At 43.2% G+C, this 17,261-nt stretch overlaps 1 protein-coding gene across 6 annotated transcripts in view; it reads left to right on the top strand.

Moving 5' to 3' along the window:
* Nucleotides 1-17,261, top strand: part of DLG2 (discs large MAGUK scaffold protein 2) — a 1,465,131-nt gene that overhangs the window by 60,382 nt on the left and 1,387,488 nt on the right. The gene's annotated exons all lie outside the window — the stretch shown is intronic.

A 17,261-nucleotide genomic window follows, 5' to 3' on the forward strand; every position in this document is an offset into this window, starting at 1 on the left:
AACTGCAGTGGCCAGGTGAGTTAGATGGGGGAGGGGGTGGAGCTGGGCTTCTGCCGATCCGGATCGAAGCTCCCATGTTGACAAGACGAGACCCGGGGTTCTCTGCAAGACACCTCACCTTTATAGCAGCTTCCCTCTTATGCAAATCTGTACCAGATTCAAAATCTGTGTCTGTGTCCATTGGTCCTTTGTCCTGCTTTCTTCTGGGTGTTGTCCCAATGCTGTAAAGAGAGTGTTTCCGAAAGAAGGTGCTTGCTTCTGACCCCCGAGGCCGTCGTATGTCTGCTCGTCTTTAATGAGCCCACTTGATAGGTTTTGTTGTCCTTGGGTCTGGCTTCCCTCCCCTCTGCAAGGGTTGCAGCTGTCTGGAGGTGCTGCCTTCCCACTTTCCTCATTCACACCTCGTTCATTCAATAGGGCAATTGATTAAGGGAGTTGGGGGGAGATCTTATTCTACTCCTAGCAAAAAGACACGTTTCTTCTACTTTAACTATCCTTAGGGGCTATAACATTATACCAAGGCGTAACACAAAGTTTTCTATAAGTTTTTCTACATAGGGATCTGATACAAAATTGTATGAAAATAGCTTAATACAGAGTTATAAAAAATAGCTTAATACAGGGATTTATCTACATAAGCATCAACAGTGGCAGTTGGCTTCAGTGGGCTTTGTGGGTGCTCAGCATTTCTGAAAATCAGGCCTTAACTAGTTTTTAAGGGTTGCTTAGTATTGTTAGGATTGAGCTTTGGTTCTTGGCTAAAAGTTCTTAAAGTGCTTACATCTCTGAAAGGATCGCTCAATATTGTCCTGTTCTGTTAATTGCCTGTGAAGTGTCTGCCACCAGCCACTGTTGGAAAACAAGGTACTGGGCTGGATGGACCATTGGGCTGACCCTGTATGGCCATTCTTATGTTCTCTTTTTCAAAAATGATTTAGGAACATAAGGAACCAGATTTTAAAAGGTATTTAGGCACCTTAAAATGCAGATAGACATCTAGGGGTACATCCTACAGCCTGCAGCAGTGAGTTTCAGAGCCCAGGTCTACAGACTTGGTCTCGCAGGACTCATGCTACAGTGCTGAAAATGGCTGTGTAGACATTGAGGCTCAGGCTCTGAAGCCGAGGGAGGGCGGTGGGCTTCAGAGCCCAAGCTCCAGCCTGAGCCTAAACATCTACATGGCTATTTGTAGTGCCATAGCGTGAGCCCTGCAAGACCGAGGTTGTTGACCCATGCTCTCAGATGCACTGCTGTGGGCTGCCACTTGCTGTGTAGATGCACCCTAGTGGGATTTTCAAAAGTGCCCAGGGGCCTAACTCCAACTGAAAGCCAGTGGGACTTAGGTGATGAAAACTGGACTTAGGCTAGTCCTAAATCATGTAGGCATGTTAAAAACATTTATCCCTTACCTTTAAAAAAAAATCCTACCCCCAAATCCCTAAACAACAGATCCAGTCATTCCCCCTTTCAACAGCATAAAACTGAGAACCTGCTCACTTGTTATTATGGATCCCATGGCACATTTTGTCAGAGTAAGGGTGAGAAACCCAGTTTCTTGGCCAAATGTTTAAGTAATTATGTTCTGCTCGTGTAAATCCTCTCTGCAATTTCAGTTGGATAAAGTGTTCTTCACTTTACCTCAACTCATGTTAAATATTCACATGTGGTGTTAAACATGCTGTGTCCCACTGAACAGGAGGCTGGATTTCAATAGGAAATGAAGTGATCCTTATATATATCTGTGTTGCTGGCAGACCCAGTACCAGCTCATGACAAGGCACCAGGTCTCACTGAACAGTGACAATTGCATGGCTGGAAACCAGTCTGGCTCGCCTATATGTTAGCATTGTTAGAATAGATGTTAAATTGATATGAATGTGTTTAATGTTTGGTCTTGATGAAATTCCTGTTGGATGCTGCATGCATTGATTTCATTTATAACCTCTGTAGCCCATGGTAAAAGGTTATATTCAGTGTTTGCATTGTAAACCTCTGTAACTATGTAACTCATAAGAACATAAGAACAGCCATACTGGGTCAGACCAAAGGTCCATCCAGCCCAGTATCCTGTCTACCGACAGTGGCCAATGCCAGCTGCCCCAAAGGGAGTGAACCTAACAGGTAATGATCAAGTGATCTCTCTCCTGCCGTCCATCACCACCCTCTGACAAACAGAGGCTAGGGACACCATTTCTTACCCATCCTGGCTCATCAAATAGGAGAGAAGCCTTCACTATTGCAAAGGCTGGCTTCCTACAGAAGATGTTAGGTCCTGTCTAACGAGAAGGCTTTTGAAACCAAATGAGCCATTGTGAGACATCAAAGAACAAAGACTTTGTTAATTGCATTCCTCACCCCCTCCAGGAAGAGGAGACCTGTGCATGAACTCATTCCATCATCTTGGACTTTGGGGAGAAGGGGATAAAAATCCCTGACAAGGAGAAACTGGGTTCCTTTTGCTGCTTGGACTCTAAAGTGGCAAGAATCACTAAACTCTTTTGCCTGGATTAGCTCTAAAGGACAAATAGAGTGTGCTTATTATAGAAGATTCTACGATCTTTTGGAATTAAGACTGTAACTCATTTGTGTGTGTATGTTATCTGTGTTAATCTTGTAAATAACTCTTTTATTTCTTTTCTTGGTTAATAAATCTTTAGTTAGTTTTTGACAGGATTGGCTACAAGTGTTGTCTTTGGTGAGAGATCTGGGTGCAACTGCCCTGGGGTGAATGATTGGTCCTTTGGGACTGGGAGTAACCTGAATACTGTTGTGATTTTTTGGGTTTAAGTGACGATCTATCACAAAGGCAGGCTTGCCTGGGTGCTAAGATAGACCGGAGTGCCCAAGGAGACTGTCTGTGACTCCCTGGAGAGGATGTTATAGGTCTTGTGGAGTTGACTCTTCTTGGTTGGTGAAATCTAATTATAGTACATAAAACCAATTTGGGGTTTGTGCCCTGCTTCTTGACAGTCTGCCCTGAGGTTGTCACTCATGCTCATGAGCCACTCGAGACAGCTTGACAATATCCCATACCTAGTTCAAAGAAGTAGTGTGAGAGATAATTACTGTTTTTAAAATGCAGTGAAAATCTCTAGGGTCACGCAAAGTATTATGTATTTATTTAGACCTTTTTTACTTGGATAGTTTCTCCATTCACTAGATACACTTGGCAAAGATGGCACAAGCATAGCCATAGCGATAACCTGATTTATTTATTTATTTATTTATTTTTGCATAACTAGGACAGTTATTCCAAAGGCAAAAATAATTGTAGAAATATAGGTGCCCTGCTTACCCTGAAAAATCTCTTCACCTAATTAGTTGTATGTTTTATAATTTGCAATAGTTAGAACTGTAAAAGGGTCAGATTAATGCAATATGAAGTCATATGTAGAGATACTCTTAGTTTTTATTATTCTTTCTGTGGTACTTTATTGTGATTAGAAAGGATAATTCTTTTTCTTTCCTGGTAATTACAATCAAGATGGTTATTAATGGGAGCTACTGCTACTTTTAGTATAAATTCTTATTAGCTGTGTGATTAGAAAACCCACCTTTAGACTATTACATATTTTTTTCTCACAATGCAAAGGGTAAAGGGATCTCTCTACTGAGAATATTTTAGACATATTGTTTCATCAGTCTGCTTCCTAGTTTTGTGACCTGCACATCCAAGTTTAGGTTATCTATCCGAGGTATTTATGTGACCCCCATGACCATAGGAACACCTAATATCTTTAACAAATATACCCTCACAAGACCCCTCTGGAGTAGAGACATACTGTTATCCCCATTTTACAAATGGGAAACGGAGGCACAAAGCGATTAAGTGATTTATCAAATGTCACATAGGTAGTTTGTGGGAGAGCAAGGAATTTAATCCATGTCTTTCAAGTCCTAGACTAGCATCATAACACTAGATCATCAAGGCTGCTCTGTTACAATCTAGTGATAATGGCAGGCCCCTTTCAACTGCCCCTTGTATTTAATGTGTCAAGTACATAGCAGAGGGGCATTGCTGGCATATGATGGCATATATTACATTGGTGGACGTGCAGGTGAATGAACCGGTGATGGTGTTGGTGTGGCTGATCTGGTTAGGTCCTGTGATGGTGTCGCTGGTGTAGATATGTGGGCAGAGTTGGCATCGAGGTTTGTTGCATGATCAGCCACACCATCACCGGTTCATTCACCTGCACGTCCACCAATGTAATGTACGCCATCATATGCCAGCAATGCCCCTCTGCTATGTACATCGGCCAAACTGGACAGTCTCTACGGAAAAGGATAAATGGACACAAATCAGATATTAGGAATGGCAATATACAAAAACCTGTAGGAGAACACTTCAACCTCCCTGGCCACACAATAGCAGATCTTAAGGTGGCCATCCTGCAGCAAAAAAACTTCAGGACCAGACTTCAAAGAGAAACTGCTGAGCTTCAGTTCATCTGCAAATTTGACACCATCAGCTCAGGATTAAACAATGACTGTGAATGGCTTGCCAACTACAAAACCAGTTTCTCCTCCCTTGGTTTTCACACCTCAACTGCTAGAACAGGGCCTCATCCTCCCTGATTGAACTAACCTCGTTATCTCTACCTTGCTTCTTGCTTGCATATATATACCTGCCCCTGGAAATTTCCACTACTTGCATCTGATGAAGTGGGTATTCACCCACGAAAGCTCATGCTCCAAAACATCTGTTAGTCTATAAGGTGCCACAGGAGTCTTTGCTGCTTTTGTATTTAATGGACTCTTTAGATGAATGGGGAGCTCCCAAAGAGGAGGAACCATCTTCAGATTGGAGAACATATCTATGTTAGCTGTATAATGCTTTCATTTTGATGATGTGTAGTAGACCTTAGTCATAGATACAGGGAACAGAGTCATATCAAGAACCAGTCCCAAGAAAATGTTTCTGGTGCATGGTACAAGGACTGAAAATGAGTGGGAAAGGTCAGATTCCTTGGAAATTTCAGCAGTGCCTCACAGGTAGATAGTGACATATCAGGAATGGGCCACAAAATGAGAATCCCATATGATATTTCCTCAAGGCTGAAGTACTCTTTGGAATGGAAAAACAGATGCATTAATGACTGTTTGTCTGAGAACATGCAATGCATTGCACTACAATGCATTGGTGACCTTCCAGAAAACACCATCCTGGCCACCATGGATGTAGAGGCTCTCTACACAAACATCCCACATACTGATGGAATACAAGCTGTCAGGAACAGTATCCCTGATGATGCCACAGCACACCTGGTTGCTGAGCTCTGTGGCTTTATCCTCACACACAACTATTTCAAATTTGCTGACAATATATATCTCCAGATCAGTGGCACCGCTATGGGCACCCATATGGCCCCACAATATGCCAATATTTTTATGGCCGACCTGGAACAACGCTTCCTCAGCTCCCGTCCACTCACGCCCCTTCTCTACCTACGCTACATCGATGACATCTTCATCATCTGGACCCATGGGAAGGAGACTCTGGAAAAATTCCACCACGATTTCAACAGCTTCCACCCCTCCATCAACCTCAGCCTGGACCAATCTACACGGGAGGTCCACTTCCTAGACACCATGGTGCAAATAAATGATGGTCACATCAACACCACCCTATACCGAAAACCTACCGACCGCTATGCCTACCTTCATGCCTCCAGCTTCCATCCCGGACACACCACAAGATCCATTGTCTACAGCCAAGCACTGAGGTACAACCGTATCTGCTCTAACCCCGCAGACAGAGACCAACACCTAGAAAATCTCCACCAAGCATTCTCAAGACTACAGTACCCACACGAGGAAATAAGGAAACAGATCAACAGAGCCAGACGTGTACCCAGAAGCCTCCTACTGGAAGACAAACCCAAGAAAGAAACCAACAGGACTCCACTGGCCATCACGTACAGTCCCCAGCTAAAACCCCTACAACGCATCATCAGGGATCTACAACCCATCCTGGACAATGATCCCACACTTTCACAGGCCTTGGGTGGCAGACCAGTTCTCGCCCACAGACAACCTGCCAACCTGAAGCATATTCTCACCAGCAACTGCACACCGCACCATAGTAACTCTAGCTCAGGAACCAATCCATGCAACAAACCTCGATGCCAACTCTGCCCACATATCTACACCAGCAACACCATCACAGGACCAAACCAGATCAGTCACAACATCACCGGTTCATTCACCTGCACTTCCACCAATGTAATATATGCCATCATATGCCAGCAATGCCCCTCTGCTATGTACATCGGCCAAACTGGACAGTCTCTAAGGAAAAGGATAAATGGACACAAATCAGACATTAGGAATGGCAATATACAAAAACCTGTAGGAGAACACTTCAACCTCCCTGGCCACACAATAGCAGATCTTAAGGTGGCCATCCTACAGCAAAAAAACTTTAGGACCAGACTTCAAAGAGAAACTGCTGAGCTCCAGTTCATCTGCAAATTTGACACCATCAGCTCAGGACTAAACAAAGACTGTGAATGGCTTGCCAATTACAGAACCAGTTTCTCCTCCCTTGGTTTTCACACCTCAACTGCTAGAACAGGGCCTCATCCACCCTGATTGATCTAACCTCGTTATTTCTAGCTTGCTTCTTGCTTGCTTATATATACCTGCCCCAGGAAATTTCCACCACTTGCATCCGAAGAAGTGGGTATTCACCCACGAAAGCTCATGCTGCAAAACGTCTGTTAGTCTATAAGGTGCCACAGGATTCTTTGCTGCTTCTACAGAACCAGACTAACACGGCTACCCCTCTGATACTCTGAGAACATAATTATTCCTAAATGTATCTAAAATGATGACTATAAAGATAAGGGTTAGAACATCCAATAATTTGATTAGACAGTCACTGTCAAAAATCTGGAGAAACTAAGGGAGAAATATTGTACATTTGACTGTCTCATCCTATATCAGTTTTGGTTATTATTATTAACATTAATTAATGTATTAATCTTTTCCAATGTTTTTTGTATGCTAATGCAACATTATGGATGTTTGCTACCATTAACAATTTTTTGAGTAACTCATCCTTAATTCTTGCAATCAGATGAATTATTTTGTTCGCCAATCGTTGCTTTAATTTATTTATTTACTTTTGCAAGGCCCATATATCACCCTGATTTATTAAGAACATCCCTGATCCAAATAGTTTTCTAGCTGCTCTTATTATTCCACTAGCATCTTTCTTTTTCTCTGAGGGCCATCCCAAAGCTGTCTCATAAATTTTTGATACAGCTTTCCAACTTGGCTTACTTTGCATACCTTAATATGCTTAAGATTCCATTGGGTGATATTAAGAATAATTGGGATGTGGAACCAACATACATTTTAATACAATATGTTTTTATTCCTAATTAAGGAAAGTTTTAAGCCACTCTCTGGTCCTGGCTTTAAAAGTGGACACAGGACAGGAAGGGAGGTAGTCTGAACTGTAAAACAAGGTACAGTTGTTGGTATAGAGTATAGTTATACTATCCTCCCTTGTTTTTGCCTGTTTCACTACTAATTTTACTTTCCATACCATCATTACTGTTACCACATACAATCCTGCATCCTCACATTTCCGGTTTGTAAAAAGCAAAGATGCATTATTTTTATACATTATTACTTGACCTTGGTACTATTCAATACTACTCCATACAGAAATTCTCTTGTGTTCTGTTTCCAAGTTTTTGTGTCGCCAATACTTATGCCGAGAATTCTTTCCATTTTCATATGTAATTGGTAAAGGGACACACTACATCTACAACCCCTTCCACCTGCTTTTGGTGAATGAAAAGCTATAAGGTTTTGTTTTTGTGTTTAGGCCATAGAAATACAGACTCTCTTGGCATGTCCTCTGTTATATTCTTTTGGCCTTCTTTTCTTTTCCTTTGATATTGTTTTTTCCTTCCATGTATTATTCTGGAAAAAATCAATAAAAATTATTAGCAAAATAGAATAAGAACTTTTGAGTTACTGTGTGTGTTCCCAGTACATTCTCATTTTGTATCCAGAGCCATTTTAAGTTTATGCAAAAACTGAAGGATTTTCTCTCAGAATTAAGAATCTTCAAACTTCTCCTTCAGATAAATTTGGTGTGAAAAACTCTAGAAAATCCTTCCTTTAATGTAATGCTTGTATCAGCACGGAGTACAGTGATCACTGTTGCTGCATGCTGAACCTTCACCCACATGACCTCCAAAGGACCCATAAATTGGACTTCCCCTAAATGGAGAACTTCTGTGCAGAGTTCTGGTATAAATTCTTAAGAATCTCCCTCATTCAAATTCCAGCTTTCCAGGATAAGGCTCAATGCTACTCCTATCATTTTGTTTTACCCACAACAATACAGAAATAGCAAACCAGCCAGCAGCAGCAGCAGCAGCAGATGTTATTGTTCAAGGTACTTACTATACCAGTCGTCTTTCTTTAGGTGCAATAAGGGACAAGAAGATTACTCTGCTTCTTCTTGGTTGCCTCACAGCTCCTGAAAATCTTCAAACACACAAGTCTGTTCCACCACTAGGACACAGAGTCTCCATATTTGGCTACAAATGGTTAATTTCCAGTCACCATCAGTGCCATATCTGTCTCATTATGACCTCCTCACCGTTTAATTTTTTAAAGATAAAAGAAAAAATGATAGATCCATCACAAGCTATTATAAATTTCCTACAGCCAGAAGCTATCGATCCAGTACTGGGCAAAGAAAAAGGCATAAGGGCTGTATTCAGTGAACAGGATTTGAGGTGATGCTAGGTCCAAAGATGCAATTTTTTTTCTAAACAGAATTTACTTCTCTGTAAGATACCAATGAATACTTGACAATTAACACTAGTGGATTTAAAGTAAGTATGCCTTCAAGTATCAATTTGCCCAGTGCATCGAAAATTAATGACGTTTGTTGTAGATGGACAGTAGTCATAGACCAGGCCCTTAAGCCTCTCATTGGCACCATGAGCAAACACTAAATTTTGGTGGTGATAACAGCATAACTAAGGATAATCATGAATCTATGTTCATCCACAACCGGATAACATTTCTGATGCAAACAGCATCCAGAAAAGGGGGCCAGATGTCAGTCTACAGGAATATACAAGAGCTAGGACAGAACAGATGGCTTGCAAATGTGCAAAAAAGCCATAATCAGCAATTCACCAGCTAGTTCATTGAGAGGCTTGCTCTGACAGCTGTGAATTGTATGTCTCTGTTCACTGAATGATGAATTAAGCAGAATCAAAATATACAATTTTTTAGCTATAGAGTATATGGAAGTGTTGGGAATAGTGTAATTGCATAGGAACACTGTCACGGAGCAGACTTCACCATACAGCTCTTCAGTTCTTGAAAATTGGTCCCAAGGGTCCAGCTGATGTCAGAATATCCTCTTCTGTCCAACCAAAGTGAAGTCAGACATATGGTGGTGGTTGTCAGAGGATAATGGCCAAAACTTATCTAATTGGAGATAATGATTGAAGATCCAACCTGATGCTGGTCTATCAAAGTGTAGTGTAGTATCAGAGAAGCTAGCCATTTAAGGTATTTGGTTGCTCAAATAATCCCTGCTTAAATCTCAGTCAATGTTAAATCCAATTGTTAATGATAGGAAGAAAGTGGAATAGGAAAGTGTTATTTACGCCTTCACATAACACAAGAACTAGGTGTCACCCCATGAAGTTAATAGACAGCAGGCTTAAAACAAACAAAAGGAATTATTTCGTCACACAATGCACAGTTAGGCTGTGGGACTCATTGCCATGGGATGTTGTTAAGGCCAAAAGTATAACTGTATAAAAAAAATTAGATCAATGGCTACTAGCCAAGATGGTCAGGGATTCAACCCCATGCTCTGGGTATCCAACACAGCCCTCCAGCTGCCAGAAACTGGTAATGGGTGATGAGGGTGTATCATTTGAAATTGCCCTGTTCTGTTCATTCCCTCTGAAGCATCTGGCATTGGCCACTGTGAGAAGACAGGACACAGCTAGGTGGACCATTGGTCTGACCTAATGTGGCTGTTCTTATGTATTTGAAATAAGATTTTTCTATTCCTACCTCTAATATCAAGCAGGGCCGCCCAGAGGGGGGGGCAAAGGGGGCAATTTGCCCCGGGCTCCGGGCTCCGCGGGGCCCCCAAGAGAACAGCGGAGGCTCCCGCCTCCGCCCCTCTCCTGGAGCCTCAGCGCTTGATGTCTCCGGCGGAGCCCCTGAGCCCCGCCCTGCTCAGAGCCGCGTGGTGAGGGGGCGGGGCTGGGAGCTCTGCTCCCTCCGCTCGGCGTGGAGCTCCCAGCCCCGCCCCCTCACCATGCGGCTCTGAGCGGGACGGAGCTCAGGCCCCGCCGGCCACACGCTGCGGCTGTTCCGGCGAGGCGCTGAGACTCCGGGCGAGGAGGGAGCCGGGGGTAAGAGGCTGGGGCCGGGGCGGGGGGGAAGGGGGACCCGCCGCCGAAGCGCAGCCCGGTCTTCGGCGGCGGGGGGCCCCTTCCGTTCCGGGACCCGCCACCGAAGTGCCCCGAAGACCCGCGGCGGGGACACCCCCCCGCCGCACTTCGGCGGCGGGTCCCGCTTCGGCGGTAATTCGGCGGCGGGGGGCCCCCGCCGCGGGTCTTCGGGGCACTTCGGCGGCGGGTCCCGGAACGGAAGGGCCTCCCGCCGTCGAAGACCCCGGGCCCCCGGAATCCTCTGGGCGGCCCTGATATCAAGAACAAAAATATTTGGAGAAGGCGTAATTCCTCTATTTAAAAAAAAAAGTGAGTACTGAGTCAAAGAAACAAGAAACTGGCTGATTGACAGTCATAATTATGTTTCTCTCCAATCCCATTCACCTTGTGGGAAGAACTGAAAAGTCTGGTGGTTTCTCTTTACAGATTTCAGAGTAGCAGCCGTGTTAGTCTGTATCCGCAAAAAGAACAGGAGTACTTGTGGCACCTTAAAGACTAACAAATTTATTGAAGCATGAGCTTTCGTGAGCTACAGCTCACTTCTTCGGATGCATAGAATGTGTTCCATTCTATGCATCCGAAGAAGTGAGCTGTAGCTCACGAAAGCTCATGCTTCCATAAATTTGTTAGTCTTTAAGGTGCCACAAGTACTCCTGTTCTCTTTACAGAGGGTCATGCAAACATATCCTTCAGTGTTAATCTATATGGGTTCACAATTTTGAAAGTCCTGAAAGCTGCCAAAATTTTAAAACCAAAGGAAATAATCCAGGATACAACTCTGGAAACTGAACCTATTCTTGACTAAAGCTCCATCTAAACTTTAGTCAACATCTTAAACATCTTTATTTTATCTAACGTTTTAAACTGATTTCCTGATTGCACTTTATCCAGCTCATTAATATAGCAAACTTGTTTCAGTGAAAATGATTCAGGAATACCTTCAAGTCTCTAAATACAGTTTTTTTGCTACATACTTCACACATGTTAAATACTAAAATGCACAACATTTTTATACAGAATTTTATCTTTTGTTTTGTCCTGATCCAAATTAGAGTGCAAGACACTGACATTTTTCTTTACTCACAGTTGCAGATGTCAGAGTCTGTTTTGTTCAGTGCAACCAAGAAAGCATTGACTGCTATTAAAGCATGTGTGCCAATAGAAATACTGAGTTGTTTTAAGGAAGTAAAATCTTCCCATTCCAGAATGCAATATGGCAGGGCCGGCTCCAGAGCCCAGCGGGGCAAGCACCCGCTTGGGGCGGCCCTTTCCCGGGGAGGCGGCAGGCTGGGCCGGTGGACCTGCCGCAGTCATGCCTGCGGGAGGTCCACCGGAGCCCCGGGAGCAGCGGACCTGCCGCAGGCATGACTGCGGAGGGGACGCTCGGCCGGCGGCTCCAGTGGACCTCCCGCAGGCATGACTGCGGACGGTTCGCTGGTCCCGCGGCTCGGCTGGACCTCCCGCAGGCATGACTGCGGCAGCTCAAGCGGAGCCGCCGGACCAGCAAACCACCCGCAGCTGCGGGAGGTCCAGCCGAGCCGCGTGACCAGCGGACCCTCCGCAGTCATGCCCGCGGGAGGTCCGCTGCTCCTGCGGCTCGGGGGCGCCTCCCGGGCATGACTGCTTGGGGCGGCCAAATTTGTAGAGCCGCCCCTGCAATATGGGTCCACTTTGTCATAGCAATGACAATGTCCCATAAGCCGTCAAGGTCAAAGTCTTGATTAATGATAGCTGCAGTCTGGACTTCACCGTCACTAGACATTTTGTTCCTACTTTTCACACAGCTGCACATTTACCGCAATTACTTGCACAAATGTCTAATTAGATATGTTTGTGTATGCAGTTTTGGTAAATACTTGCACAGATTAAACAAGCAGTTATGTTGACATTTAACATGCTTACATTGTATGGATATCAGACTATATAAGTAGGATGTCTAGTAATCAGTTAAGGCATTTGCATGTTGCTACAATGGAGGGAGATTCTGGTTAGATTCCCAACTATATGGAAGGAGAGTCCCCCTATGGAAAAGGGACCTGATATGGAAAAGGCGCAGTTCTACTATATCTGAAAAATACTTTTCTGCTGAGTCTTCTCAGCCTGATTTTTTTATGACCATATTCAGCTAACATGAGGAAAGGTCCATGTACAGTAACTCCTCACTTAACGTCCTCCCGCTTAACGTTGTTTTGAAGTTACGTCACTGCTCCATTAGGGAACATACTCGTTTAAAGTTGTGCAGTGCTCCCTTATAACGTCGTTTGGCTGACTTTACAAGGGAGCATTGCACAAGTTCCTCTTCTTCGCCTCCTTCCCCTCCCTTCCTTCCTCCCTCCTAGTGCTTCCCCTACTGCCAAACAGCTGTTTGGTGGTGCTTAGGACTTTCTGGATGGGAGCGAGTGAGTGGGGAAGCTGCCCCCCCTGGCAGGCAGGACCACCTGGAACGCAGGGGCTTTAGGGGCTGCAGGGCCCTGGGCTAAGGGGGCCCCAGGGCCCTGGCCTGCACCTGTAAAGCCCCCTTTGGAATGGGGCCCTGCGAGCACAGGCCGGAGGACTCAGGAGGAGCAGGGGCAGCCGCACAGCCAGTGGCCAGAGAAAAGTGGTGCTTTCCCCCTCAAAGCCGGTGGAGAGAACCCCCACTCCCCTCCCCCAGGTGAGGATGTTGCCTGTCACTGGAACCCTGCCCCCCCATGCTGGATGCCCCCCCATGCTGGAACGCTGCCTCCTCCCTGCATCTCCACTTTCCTCTTCTGCACCACACACCACTTTTTTGACATAAGTGGGCATTTGTCCCATTTGCTCTTGCCAACTCATCAAGTCAGCAAGAGCAAACGGGACAAATGCCTCCTTTTGAAAAAAAATTGGGACGGCTGGGACAGGGCTTAAAAAAGTCCCAGCCACAACGGGATGTATGGTCACCTTAAATATTTTTTAAATTGGCATTCCAACCTTATGTTTGCACTGCTGCAGGCGGCGGCGGTGCCTTCGGAGCTGGGTGGCTGGATAGTGGTGGCTGCTGGCCGGGGCATTCGTGTTGTTTGCAGCGTGGGGAGGATTATATTTTTAATCCTGCTCCTGTTCTGCCTGGTAATACCCACTCTCACCGGCTCCCACATTGTTGAATTTTTATCCCACTCCCGGTATTATGACAGCAGGATCACAGTCCTGCTGCAGGGTAGAACCCTTACAAAAAAACCCCAGTTTCCTGTGACAGGTAATGGATGTGGGGCACAACAAATTCCATGAATGGCAAGAGGGGGGACGACTGGAAAAGTTTGCGCACCACTGTTTTAGGTGGTACTGAAGGTGGTATTCTAGTCTCTGGCGTTGACTCTCATTTCCAACTTTTCTGCTTAAAAAACACAGGCACAGCACATGGTCTTATCAGCCACTCTGATACCTGGCAAACTTGCCCAGAGTTGGGCTGTTTTGGGCATTGCTTTTAGCTGACATTCTAGTCACAGGCTTACAGCTGTGCTGCAAAATATGCAGTCTTGATTGGCTAAGCCAGACTTATTAGACAGAGGAAAAAGAAGAGAAATAGGAAAGAGAAGAAATAAGGTGGGGAAGGAAAAGGACACATAATGTGGAGCACGGAATGTGTGTGACAAAGTCTTGCATACCAGGTAGTGTTCGGGATTTAGCCTAAGCCAGTGGAGGAGGTGATGTCATTTGGGTCCCTCTCAATGGCCTAGTCTCGTCCGGTCATCTCTCAGGATGAGGACAGTGAAGGTTCAGCAGTGTTGTAGTGGACCCCAGAGTCTCGGGAGAGGGTAGAGATGGCGGAGATGGCAGCCATGAAGGTAGAGGTCGCTGCAGAGATTGTTGGCAAACAGCTGCTGATTCCATTTTAAGTCAGCAATTGTGTTTGCTTGTCTCCTAATTCACCTCCCAAAGTCTTTTCTTTTAAGGATCACAAAAGGAAGTGATGGGCAGAATAGCCTGTCTTCCCATTATTTTGTTCACCAATTAGTCCTAATGTCTGACACATCAATTTTGGTTTACTGATTTCCAGTCCACACTTCTCTTGTTTACCAGGCGTGATTTTAACACAATAGTTGAGTTATATAAGTAGGCCTTTTAGTTTGGCCTGACTTAGTCTTTTAGTTTCCCTTTTGCACCATTTCCCACCAACATTTATTGTTACATGTGATTGGAACATTGTGTAAACTTTTATCCACTTTTCCACAGTTGAGCTCACTGTTAGGGTAAATTTGTAGGCCAAATTAGTACAACAGTATGTTAAAGTTTCTAAAACAAAACTCAGTTAAAGAATATTCTCTTTCCTATTGATTTCTTTTCTTTTTCATTATTGTATACATGATATTCTAATCTATAACACAATACACAGTGTTCTCCAGGACAAGTAATTATTTCTGCTGGTGCAGTTTTTAGGATGTGACTCTCTAGGACTGGATTTATACCATATAATTTTTTTTTCTCTTCCCTGGATTAGGTATAGATTCACAACATGTCAGATTTGTGTCACCAGGTGGCACCATTTAACTAAAGTTACATTTCTGTTAGGTGAATGGAGTGGCATATAAAAAAGCATTCTACTTTGTCTTCAGTATGAATGAAGTAGAAAAGATTGCTCATTTTGTTTTGTTCCATTTCGTAAATATGCTATAGAGAGAATGGGCCAAATTCTCCTTCTATTTACTGGTACAATTCAAATTATTTCAATAGAATCTTACTGATGTACTCTGGTAGAGAATTTGTCCTATTAAGAATATCTCTATATTTCTCCTTTTGTACAGTACATATAATATATAAATACTTCTCCTTATAAGACGTTCCTACACATTTGAAACAAAGATTTTGTTCTGATGCAATACATTGCACATTTTCAGTCAAATCTAGTTATATAAAACAGAACCAGAGAAACTCTGAATAGAAACACATACATCAAAATATTCTTCTGGATTATATTCAACATCTATAATTTTAACCTAAAAGATAAGAAATAATCATTTCATTTGTTCACTTGTCAATAGCAGGGTATTGTGAGTAAAACTAGGCAAATTGCAGAGAAGACGATAAGTCTGATGTAGCAGCCCCATCAATTCTTGACATTCAGAGATCTCAACAACAGCCTCTCTCCTTGTCAAGACTGCTACAGCAAATATAAATGTATTTGCTTCTCTTCTCAACACTCATAAGGATGGTGCAGCTGTTCTCTGTGTCAAAGAAAATAGTAGGCTTTTCAAGTAACAGATGCTTAATTAGGTTAAGACAAAAAGTGAGTTACTATATATTGGGCAAAATATATGTCTGCAGTGATTTTACGGACTTTTTTACTAGCATGGTTCTGAAATGATAATAGCATTGTTTTTTCAAACGATACAAGCTTGTTAGACAGTTGAAGGTATGATTTGGGGTGCAAGGATTTTGTTTCACTCAGGTATTAAAAGAACAAACCATCAGCACAACTGTCCTCTGGAGAAGGTAGAATACCTTATTGCTAGCAGCAAGTTAGCTAGCTGCCATATGAGATCTTTAACAGCACAGTTATGAGAGGCAGTTTTCTATTTAGCTTGTAAAATACTGTAGCAAGGAAGGATTTGCATTGAAAAAAACTTTGGTGAACATCTTCCTTTTGTGACAAATGGGCCTGGTTGTCATGGCATGTGAATCTTAACGTCACATAAGAACGGTAGGTTAATTAGTCTAGGGCCTGGTCTTCAGTCTCTCAGTGGTTATTGGTGTATTACAATGTCAGATGGCACTATTCTAAATTGCAAACTCTGCTGTAATTAGGACAAGCACATGTATGTTTTCTTGCCCATGTTCACTTTTGAGGTCAGCTCTGGGAAAAATTGGCCAAACTAACCAGTGTCCAGCATTTGTATCAATATCTATGACAATAAAAGTCTAATCATATAGAAGATATGAATCTCTCCGAATTATTCTACTGAGCTTTCATTGGGATATGCAGAATTGTTGTAAAGTATTTCTCTTTTTCATCATTATAAGGAAAATATTCAGAACATCTGGAAGGAACAACTGCTTCTCTTGGGATTTGCACGACCATTTTCATTTTACTGATGTTTGGCCATTATAATACAAGAGCATACATAATGTAACTGCCAATTTATCTTTTTTCTCTAATGAAGCTTCCAGTCTGTTTGGCTAAATAACAGAGAGAAAAGCTGGGCTTTACAGTATCTTAATTTAGGAAAAAGAAATGTCTTATTAAAAACTTCGACATAAATTTTGGTAGTCTTACAACATTCAGTACACACACGTCATTTTCCATTTGCTTCCCAGGAGCATATTTTAAATTGTGGAATTGTTAGCTTACACATGGGACCCGAAACAGTCTTATAGTTATTTGGCCATTTGAAGGATCCAGGTGTTACATTAGGTAACATGAATTTCACTTTCAAACCTCGATTTTTTGTATTAGTTTTGTACATTTCCAGCTCTCTATAGTCTAATATGTAGATATGCATATAGCGGCAAAGTAAAAAGGAGTCTAGTTGTGGCTGTTATAGCAGTAGCTGTGTATTTAAAACATTTGTCTGAAAAGGGTCAGCTGTAATTGCATCAGCCCCATAGGCACCACATGCAAATATGTAATACACCCCTATCATAATTCCAAAATGCATCCCACAATTCTTTGCATTGGTTGTAGTGGGGCTTGCAGTAGCCAATGCAGATCATTTGCTGCTTGTGTTTTCTACTCCTCTATCTTTATTTCTGTCTCTTATTCTCTTTGCAGTTCACTCACTTTTTCTCTGCCTTTCTTTTTTTTACCATTTGGTTCTCTGTCCCTTTATTTTTTAAATCTCTGCACATCAG

Source organism: Mauremys mutica, chromosome 1 (assembly GCF_020497125.1).
Source record: "Mauremys mutica isolate MM-2020 ecotype Southern chromosome 1, ASM2049712v1, whole genome shotgun sequence".
Classification (NCBI taxonomy): domain Eukaryota; kingdom Metazoa; phylum Chordata; order Testudines; family Geoemydidae; genus Mauremys; species Mauremys mutica.